The following is a 10,677-nucleotide window of genomic DNA, read 5'->3' as shown; positions in this document are numbered from 1 at the left end:
GATGACTCAGAGGCCCTGCCGGTCCGAGCCAGCAGCCCATGTTTGAAACGTGATGCCACGGGGACAGCAGGAAAGGGGGCCAGGACAGGGGCTGGCAGGTGGCAGGGCTGAGCCCACCTTAGGCCCAGCTATGCTCATGGCACTGGAATCTCAGACTCAGTGCCTCCTTGGCCTCTGAGCCTCCCAGGGCCTGTGGGAGGGATGTGATTGCTGTGCTGGCTTTGTGTGCTCTGTGCTCCTGGCACAGACCTGTGATCCTACAGCAGCAGAAGCCAGCCATTGATGCCGCCTTCCCTGGTGCTTGTTCCTGCTCTTCTCTCTGCTGTCTCTCTCTGACCCCCACTTTTCTCCTGGGCTGCCACACCCACGCTGCACAAGTGAGCCAGCCCCCATGTGCCCCTGGCTGCAGCAGATATGTGTCCCCTCGGCCACATCCTTTCCTCTCCTCAGTCATGCCCCCTCCCCACTCGACCACACCCCCCATCCCTGACCTTTTGGTGCCCTGACTGCCCTAAGGCTAACAGGCCATGGAAGAAGCAGCCTCACCTCAGCTCAGGACTTCCTCCCAAACCCAGCAGCTGCCCATGGCATCGAACCCCTCCCTCTGCCCAAAGGCTGGGAGAGACTCTTCTCTATCCACCTCACACACTAAGCAGGTGCACAGTTACCCTCTGTTAGTGTGTGTGTGTGTGTGTGTGTGTGTGTGTGTGTGTGTGTGTGTGTGTGTGTGTGTGTGTGATTTTCAGGGATACCTACCTCACAAGGACTCAGAACATAGCACCCTTTTGGATGACAGCACACAGCATACTTTAAAAAAATATCACAAAGAAATCTGTGTAATGGACTCAGCACAATGCGCCTTTTGAAGGACTCAGCACATAACACCCTTTGGGATCCTCATGGTAATCTAATGACCAATAAAATTAGACATGCCATTTTGACATCACCAAGCTTAAATATCATAAAATTATGACAGCATACATCATAGTGAAATTATAGACATATTGTGAATGCCTATTTTGTGATTTCATTCTAGTTCAAGCAAGCAATATTGGTGGATATCAGAAATCCATTGTGACCTCAAAGCCATTGTGACTTGAAAATCCTTTTGTGATATCATAGTGCCATTGTGATATCATTAACCTGTTGTGACATCACAAAGCTGTCCTGTCCATTGTGACCTCCTCACCAATGTGACATCACAAAGCCATTGTTATATCATATTGCTGTTGTGACATTACTATCAGCCTGAGACCTCCCAAACCAATTATGACTTCTTTAGCACCTTTGAAAAAACACATGGCCTTTGTGACACCACAGTCCCTTTTTGTATCCATATCTTCATTGTGAAATGTCAATTGAGATCAGATATGCCATTGTAATATCACAAACATTTACAATATAATCATACTGTGACATCACATTGTCATTATGACAACATCAGGTCATTATGATATCCCAAATCTATAATGATATCATGCCATTATGACATCACATTTTCATTGTGACATCATATTTACATTATGAATGCCTATTATGTTATTTCATTATATTTCAAATGTGGCATATGGGTTCATATCACAAACACATTTTGACTTCATAACCATTGTGACATCACAATCCCTTTGAGACAAAATGTTGCCATTGTGATATCTCTAAACAACTGTGACACCTCAAACATATCCTGTCTTCATAAGTTTTGACATGTTGCCACTGTGTTATGTTAGGACCATTGAGAGCTCATTCTATTTTTGACCTCATATTATTTCAGGTATGACATAAAATATTAATAATGTACTGTGACATCTTAAGTATTGTGACATCACACTGCTAGATGTAATGACCATTGTGTCACATTGTCACATCACATATCTATTCGACTTCATCACATTTATGCCAACAAATGCCTTTGGAATCCTCACAATCCCATTCTAAACTCATATACTCACTGTGAGCTATTGACAATTGAGGAGTCGAATGCCATTGTCACATCACCAATCTATTGCAATATCACAAAACTATTTTGAACTCATCACTATTATGGCATCACCAACTAATTGTGATTATAACAACACTCTTATGACATTATAATTTGACATCATATTACAATTGTGATATTACTGTACCATCATGCTTTCACAAACCTATTACGACCTCATCACATCTTAGAAAATGCATGGCCTTTGGGACATCAAGCTCCTTTTCTGAATTTGTATCATTGTGAACTTGTAGCAATTGAAATTTGAAATAAGGTGTGATATTACAAACTCGTTTGACATCACTTACACATTTTTATATCATTAACACTTTGACAAATGAAACCTGTTAGGAACCTTAGCACTTTTGACAAAAATAACATGGCCTTTGTGTCATCAGAGTTCATTTGTGTATGTCATCGTGACTTCATTCTCATATCCTCATTATAAACTAATGGCAGTTAAGATCTGACATGCCATTGTGACATCACAAATCTTTGTGACATCATCAAACTGTCATTATGATATCATCAGCTCATTGTGACATCACCAATCTACAGTGATATCATAACTTTAAGACATCACATTGCCATTTTGCTGTCATAGACATATTGTGAATATATATCCTGTGATTTCATTCTATTTCAAATGTGTCATAATAGTTGATATCAGAAACACATTGTGACCTCATATCCATTGTAACATTATAAACCCTGTGTGATGTCATAACCATTGTGACACCATATTTTTGTTATCACATCTTTAGCTTATGGTGACAACACAAAATGAGAATGACATTATAGCATTTGCCATTATGTAATTGTGACATCATATTCACATTATGAATGCCAAATCTGTGATTTCATTGTATTTGAAATGTGGCATGTGGGTTGATATCAAAAACTCATTGTGATGTCATAACCATTGTCACATCAGAATCCCTTTGTGACATCAATTTGGCAATGTGACATCACAATAGCAATATGATGCTACTAAGGCACCATGATATCACAATGGTCATGAACTCACAATGGGTTTCTGATATCAACCGACATGCCACATTAGAAATAGAATCAAATAACATAATAGGCAAACACAACATGTCTATGATATCAGAATGACAATGAGATGTTACAATGCTATGAAGTCATTGTAGTTTTACATGTCAAAATGAGCTGATGGTGTCATAATGGCAACATGATGTCACAATTATGATAATGTCAGAAAGGATTTTTTAATGTTTAAATGGTATGTCTGATGTCAGTTGTCAGTTCCCCATGAGGATATGGATACAAAAATGTTCTGTGACGTCACAGAGGCCATGTGTGTTTTCAAAGGTGGTAAGAGGTCATAACAGGTTTCAAAGGGAAAAATGTGATCCATAATGTCACAATGAAAATGAGATGTCCCATTGGGTTTTTGATGTCACAATGGTGATGAGGTCAAAATGGTTTAGTAATGTCACAGTTTGTAATATCAGAATGATACATCCAATTTCAATTACTCATAATTCAATATGAGGATACCGGGTGATAGAAGGAGCTTCATAGTATGTGCTCATACTATGTGAAAACCCAATGGAACAGTGATTTCACAATGACAATGTGATGTCTCAACATCATGTTATAATAATGTTTTGATGTCACAATTGGTGATGCCATACTGATGAGGAGGTCACAATAGATTTGAGATGTCCCAAGGGGTTGATGTCACAATGGCATGTGGGATCTTAATTTTCATTAACTCACCATGAGTATATGAGTTTGGGGAGGGATTCTGATGTCACCAAAATAAATGCAGTCAAGAAAGTGAAGAACTAACAGGTCTGAGATGTCACAAAGTGACACAATGGTTATGATGTCCAGGGGTGTGATATCATGATGTTACATTGGATTTTAGATATCTCATGTCATATTTGAAATATGAAGTCGAACACAGATTTTCAACTTACAAAGGGCCTAAGATATCACAATGGCATTTCACAAAAGTTATGAGGACAGGAGAGGTATTTGATGTCACAGTGGATTAATGATATAACAAATGCAAAGTGCTGTGACAAAGACATTTTGATGTCACAAAGGTTATGAGTTCATAATGATTTCCTGATATCAACCCACATGGCACATTTGAAATAGAATGAAATCAAAGTATAGGCATTCACAATGGGTCTATGACATTAAAGTGACAAGGTGATGTCAAGGCAGCAATGTTCGATAGGATATGTACTCATTACCTTACTCATGTAACTGTAATCCCTCTGTACAGTACACTTACAATAAAAAAACGTACAGAAGAAAAAAAGAGAAAAAATGGTATTGTGTCATTGCGGTTTTGTGTTGTCACAATGAGATGATGGTGTCATGATGACAATGTGATTTCACAGTCATAATTATTGTACAAAGTATTTGTGATGCTACAATGCTATGTGTGATCACAATTTTCATTAGTTCACTATGAGGATATGGGTACACAAAGGGTCTGTGATGACACAGAGGTCATGTGTATTTTAAAGGTGCTAAGAGTTCACAATTGCTTTGTGATGTCACAATGTGATTGTGAAGGCACAACAGTAATGTGATATCACAATGGGTTTTTGATGTCACAGTGATGATGAGGTCACAATGAGTTTGTGATGTCACTATGAGTTTGTAGTATTACAATGACATGTCCAATTTCAATTTCTACTAGTTCAAAATGAGGATACAATTTCAAAGAAAGAATCTGAAGCTCCAAAGACCATGAACTGTTAGTCATAACGTGTGATATGCTGCCATTAGGATGTTTTAGGCCTTTAGTAAGCTTATATTCTGTTTTCAAATTCATAATTCAGGCATGACATCTGATATCAGAAATTGACTCTGACAATATGAACATTGTGACATCACATTGATAGACATCAAGACCATGGTGTCACATTGTGAACTCACAAATGTGTTAGGACTTCATCATATTTGCCTCAACACATGACTTTGGAGACAACACAGTCCCTTTGTGAACTCATATCTTCATTTTGAATTAAAGACATTTGAGAATCGGCATGTCATTGTGACATTTCAAACCAATTGTGACAGCACAAACCTATTATAGTAGAAACACATTGTGATATAATAGCCATTGTGGTAGCACAATCCCTTTTTGACCCCATATTTCCATAGTGATATCACTAACCCACTGTGAAATTCCAATCCTCTCATACCCAATCCAGGTATGAAATGTGATACCTGAATCCAGTGTGACATCTAGATCATGGTGACATCACACTGATAGATGTTATGAGCATTTTGTCATATTCTGACAACACACACCTGTTAGGATTTCATCATTTTTGAGACAATGCATGATTTTGGAGACATTACAGTCCCTTTGTGAGCCCATATACTCATTGTGAGTTGACAATTGAGATCACATGTGTCATTTTGATGTCACCAACCCATTGTGACATCACACACCTCTTGTAAACACATCACCAGTATGGCATCACCAATTGTGGTAACAAAATTTATTAAGTCATCATATTGCAACATCCCATTGCCATAGCGATATCACTGTTCCAATGTTTTTTCAAAAACCTAGTATGTCTTCATAGCATTTTAGAAAATTCATGGCCTTTTATACTTCAGTCTTCTTCTGTGAACTCATATCCTCATTGCGAAATAGTAGCAACTGAAATTGGACATGTGAGTATGAGATGTGACTTCACAAAACGTTGATTTCATCACCAATATAACATTACAAACCCATTGTAAGCTTTCATTGCCATTTGATATCACTATCACATTGTGACATCCCAAACCTATTTGGACCTCTCAGCACATTTGAAAAAACACATGGCCTTTGTGACATCACAGTCCCTTTGTGTAACTATACCCTGATTATGAACTGACAATTGATATAAGACATGCCATTGTAACATCATGAACTCTTTGAGACATCACCAGTGTCACATAACATTCTCATTATGACAGGATTAACTACTTTTGACATCACAAAACTATGACAAGATAGCATTATGAGATCATATTGTCATTGTGATGTTATAGAGAGATTGTGAAGGCCTGTTTTTTATTTTTTTTGTCTGTTGTCGAGCTTGATCTCTGGGCTTGGGTTTTGTCTCTGCTCTTCAGCTCAAGGCAAGCAATCTATCGCTTCAGTCACAGCACCACTTCTGGTTTTCTAATGGTTTTTATTGGAGATAGTCTCATGGACTTTCCTGCCTAAAGTGGCTTTGAAGTGCAATCCTTAGATCTCAGCCTCCTGAGTATCTTGGATTAGTCATGAGCCACTGGCGCCCGGCCTTTTCATTTTTTTTTTCAAATTTGACATGTGTGTTCATATCAGAAACATAATGTGACCTCATAACCATTGTAACATCATAAATAAGCAGTGACATCAAATTGTCATTATGACACCTTCGTCTCGTTGTGACATCACCAAACAACAATGACATCATAGCATGATAAATCACAATGACATTGTTACATCATAGTCATAGCAGTGTGAAGGCCTATTCTGTGAATTCATTCTATATCAGTAACCCATTTTGACCATATAACCATTGTGATATCACAATCTTTTGTGACGTCATTAATCTGCTGTGCCATCACAAACCAGTCCTTATAAGTTTTGTGACATGCTGCCATTGTCATATGTTAAGCCCTTTGTTAGCTCATAATCTGTTTTAAATCTCATATTTCTGTTATGACATGTGATATCAGAAATCCCCTGTGACATCATACTGCTATATATCATGAGTATTGTGTCACATTGTGACATCACAAACCTGTTAGAACGGCATCACATTTGTGACAACACATGCCTTTGGAAACATTACAGTCCCTTTTTGAAATCATATATTCATTGCCAATTAATGACAATTGAGATCTGCCATGCCACTCTGACATCATGAACCCTTTCTGACATCACAAACTTATTGTGACCTCATCACGAGAATGGCATCAACAACTAATTGTGGTATCAAAGCATTATTTTGACATGATATTGTGGTATTGCCATTGTGATATCACTGTCCCATTGTGTTTTTACAAACATATGGCCACATCTTAGAAAATTCATGGCCTTTGAGACTTCAAGCTCTTTCTGTGAACTCGTGTACTTATAACTTCTAAGGCAAATAGACAAACCAGCAAGTCACATTTAGTATAATAATCCAGTTTACACTAGAAAGCGGACTGTGATTACCTTATGCTGGACCGGATACACAGGTCCAAGAGCAGCCTTGACCACCAAACCTCAGACCTTCAATGGGCAGCCCCACCCTTTCTTTATTGGTCCGCAAACCACCAGTCAAAAAATTATGATCTCCAAAACTCCAAACCTCAATGGGCAAGGCTTTTTACTTTCCCATTCCTCCCTCCTTCACTACAGACTTGTCCTTCCTTCCTGGTCTTTCCCTATTTCCCTTCCACCACTTCCTTCTGGCCTCTCCAGTCTCCACAGGCCTGCCCTACTCTGCCCCAGTGAACACTTGCCAACCTTCTGCTCTCCCTCAACTTCCTCTCCTCTCAAGTTTTTCCCTTCCTGCTGTCTCACCACTTTCTTCCATCTGGGTAGCTTTCATTTTTATGTCCCCTTCCAATGTTCTGAAAATGCACTTCATATATAGGTTGTACCCCTCCTCACTCCAATGTGTCTTCTGCCTAACAGTTTTCAACCGTCACTTCCCAAACTGCCCAATGTTCAATGACTTCTTGACAGCTCACCATGTGAGGCTTGACACCTCCACCTTTGGCGGTATTCCCCACACTCTCCGGTGGGCCAGGCCAAGAATTTATAATGATTATCAGCTCCCACAGATAATTCTGGCCTCACTGGTTATTACAGTATCCTCATAGTGAATTAGAAGAAATTGAAATTGTATATGTCATTGTTATATTACTTGATGAGATATCACTAACCCATTGTGACCTCATCACCATGGTGACATCACAAACTCATTGTGATATCACATTGCCATTGTGTCACCATGCTCACATTGTGACATCCCAATCCTATTATGACCTCAGAAGCTTTGAAAGAAAGCATGGCCATTGTGTCATCACAGGACCTTTGTTTACCCAAATCCTCATTTTGAGCTAATGACAATTGAGATCAGACATGCCATTTTAACATCTCAAAACCTTTGTGACATCATCACCACTGTAACATCACATTGTCATTAAGACAACATCATCCCATTGTAACATCATAAAACAACAATGACATCATAGAATTATGACATCACATGGCCATTGTGATGTCACAGATACATTGGAATGTCTATTCTGTGATTTCATTCTATTTCAAATGTGACAGGTGTGTTGATATCAGAAATAGATTGTGAACACATAACCATTATGGCATCACAATACCTCGATGACTCTACATTGCCAGTATGATATCACTAACCCACTGTCTCTCCTATCTTCATAAATGTTTTGACATGCTGCCAGTGTGAACTCTGGCCTCTTTAAGCTCATAAATTGTTTAACTCATAATACTTCAGGTATGACATGTGATATCAGAAATCCACTGTGACATCACGACCACTGTGACATCACACTGACAGATGTCATGACCACTGAGTCACATTGTGACATCACAAACCTGTTAATACTCATTCCACTTGTGCCAACATATGCCTTTGGATACATTATGCCTTGTGAACTTATGTATTTATTGTTAGAGACCTGGCATGAGATTGTGACATCAACATCCCATTGTGAAATCACAAATCTATGTGACCTCATCAGCTGTATGGCATTACCAACTATTTGTGACTTCAAAACAATACTATCCCATGTAATGGTAACATCACATTGCCAGTGGGATATCTCTGTCCCATTGCATTTTCACCAATCTCTTATGTCCGCATAATATTTTACAAAATCCATGGCTTTTCTGACTTCTTGCTCCTTATGTAAATGCGTATCTTCATTGTGATCTAGTAGAATGAAATTAGATATATAATGGTGATATTACAAATTCATTGTGACATCACTATCCAAGTGTGACTTTATCACCACTGTGACATCACAAACCCATTGTGACATCACATTTCCACAGTGATATCACGATCACCTTGTGATATCCCAAATCTGTTGTGACCTCTTAGCACCTCTTAGCAACTGACATCAGACATGCCATTGTACGATTACAAACGTTTTGTGACATCATCTCCAGAGTGAGATCGCATTGTTGATAGCATACCATGAGCCCATTGTGATATCCCTAAATGACAATGACACCATAGCATTATGACATCACATATTCATTGTGAGGTCCTAGAGACAATGTGACTGCCTATTCTGTGATTTCATTCTATCTCAAATGTGGCATATAGGTTGATTTCAGAAACCCATTGTGACCACATCACCATTGTGACATTACAATCCCTTTGTGACCTCATATTGACATTGTGATATCATTAATGCAATGTAACATCACAAATCTGTCTTGTCCTTATACATTTTATAACAAGCTACTACCTTGACCTGGGCTGGATGCCCAGCCTCAACCATGCAGCCTCAAACATGAGCCCTCAGAACTCCACAGAGCAGCACAGCCATTTGTTAACTGGTCTTCAAACAACCAACCCCAATAATAATGATATCCAAAGCTCCACATTTCAAAGGACAAGGCTTTTTCTTATCTCCTCATCCTCCTTCACTACAGACCTGTCTGACATTTCAGGTCTTATTTTTTTTCCTTCCACCATTCCCTTCTTCTCTTCAGGCTGTTCTACTCTTGACAGGCCTGCCGTGCCCTATCCAGGTGTCCAGGTGCCATCCTTCAGCTCCTGCTCTCCCTCAATTTCCTTTCCTCCAAGCTCTTTATCCTCCTGCAGTCTCATCACTTCTTTCCTTCCAGGTCTTTCCCCTTTTTCTGTCCCCTTCTGTTGCTCTGAACATGCAGCCTATATTTAGGCCGTACCCTTCCCCTACAGCAATATTTTTCCTACATAACAGTTTTCAATCATCACTTCCCAAATGGCCATGCCCAATCACTTCTTGGCAGCTCACCATGTGGGGCTTGACATCCTATCTCCTTCAACAGCATCATACACCTCTCTCTCTGGTGGTCCAAACCAAGAGGCCATGATGACTATCTGTTCCCGTGGATTATACAGGCACTGATGGTTATTACACTGTCCTCACGGTGAACTAGGAGCAATTGAAATTGGACAAATATTTGTGATATTACAAACTCGTGACATAACTAACCCATTGTGACCTCATCACCACTGTCACATCACAAACCCATTGTGACAGCACATTGATATTTTTAATACCAGTATCACATTGTTATATCCCAAATCTATTATGACCTCTTATGCATTTGGAAAAATACATAGCTTTGTGACATCGCATTCCCTTTGTGTACTCAAATCCCCACTGTGAAATATTGACAATTAAGAATCAGACATGACATTTTAACATCAAAAACAGTTTGTGAGTTTATCACAATTGTGACATCACATTGTCATTTTGACACCATCTGTTCATTGTGAAATCACAAAATTAAAATGATATGATATATTTATAACTTCACCTTGTCATGTGACATCATAGACACATTATTAATGCCTTTTCTCGTATTTCATTCTATTTAAAATGTGGCCTGTAGGTTGATATCATAAGCAAATCAAGAACTCCTAACCATGTGACATTAAAATCCCTTTGTACATCACATTTCCATTGGGATA

The 10,677-nt window shown here is 39.0% G+C and overlaps 1 pseudogene; it reads left to right on the top strand.

Moving 5' to 3' along the window:
• The window catches only part of LOC138813057 (ankyrin repeat domain-containing protein 49 pseudogene), a 118,009-nt pseudogene that overhangs the window by 81 nt on the left and 107,251 nt on the right, over window positions 1–10,677 (top strand).

The sequence above is a fragment of the Dipodomys merriami genome, unplaced genomic scaffold (assembly GCF_024711535.1).
Source record: "Dipodomys merriami isolate MVZ:Mamm:240054 unplaced genomic scaffold, mDipMer1.0.p SCAF_58, whole genome shotgun sequence".
NCBI classification, from domain to species: Eukaryota; Metazoa; Chordata; class Mammalia; order Rodentia; family Heteromyidae; genus Dipodomys; species Dipodomys merriami.
Note: the sequence above shows the minus strand (reverse complement) of the source record. Positions and strands in the feature narration are given on the sequence as shown.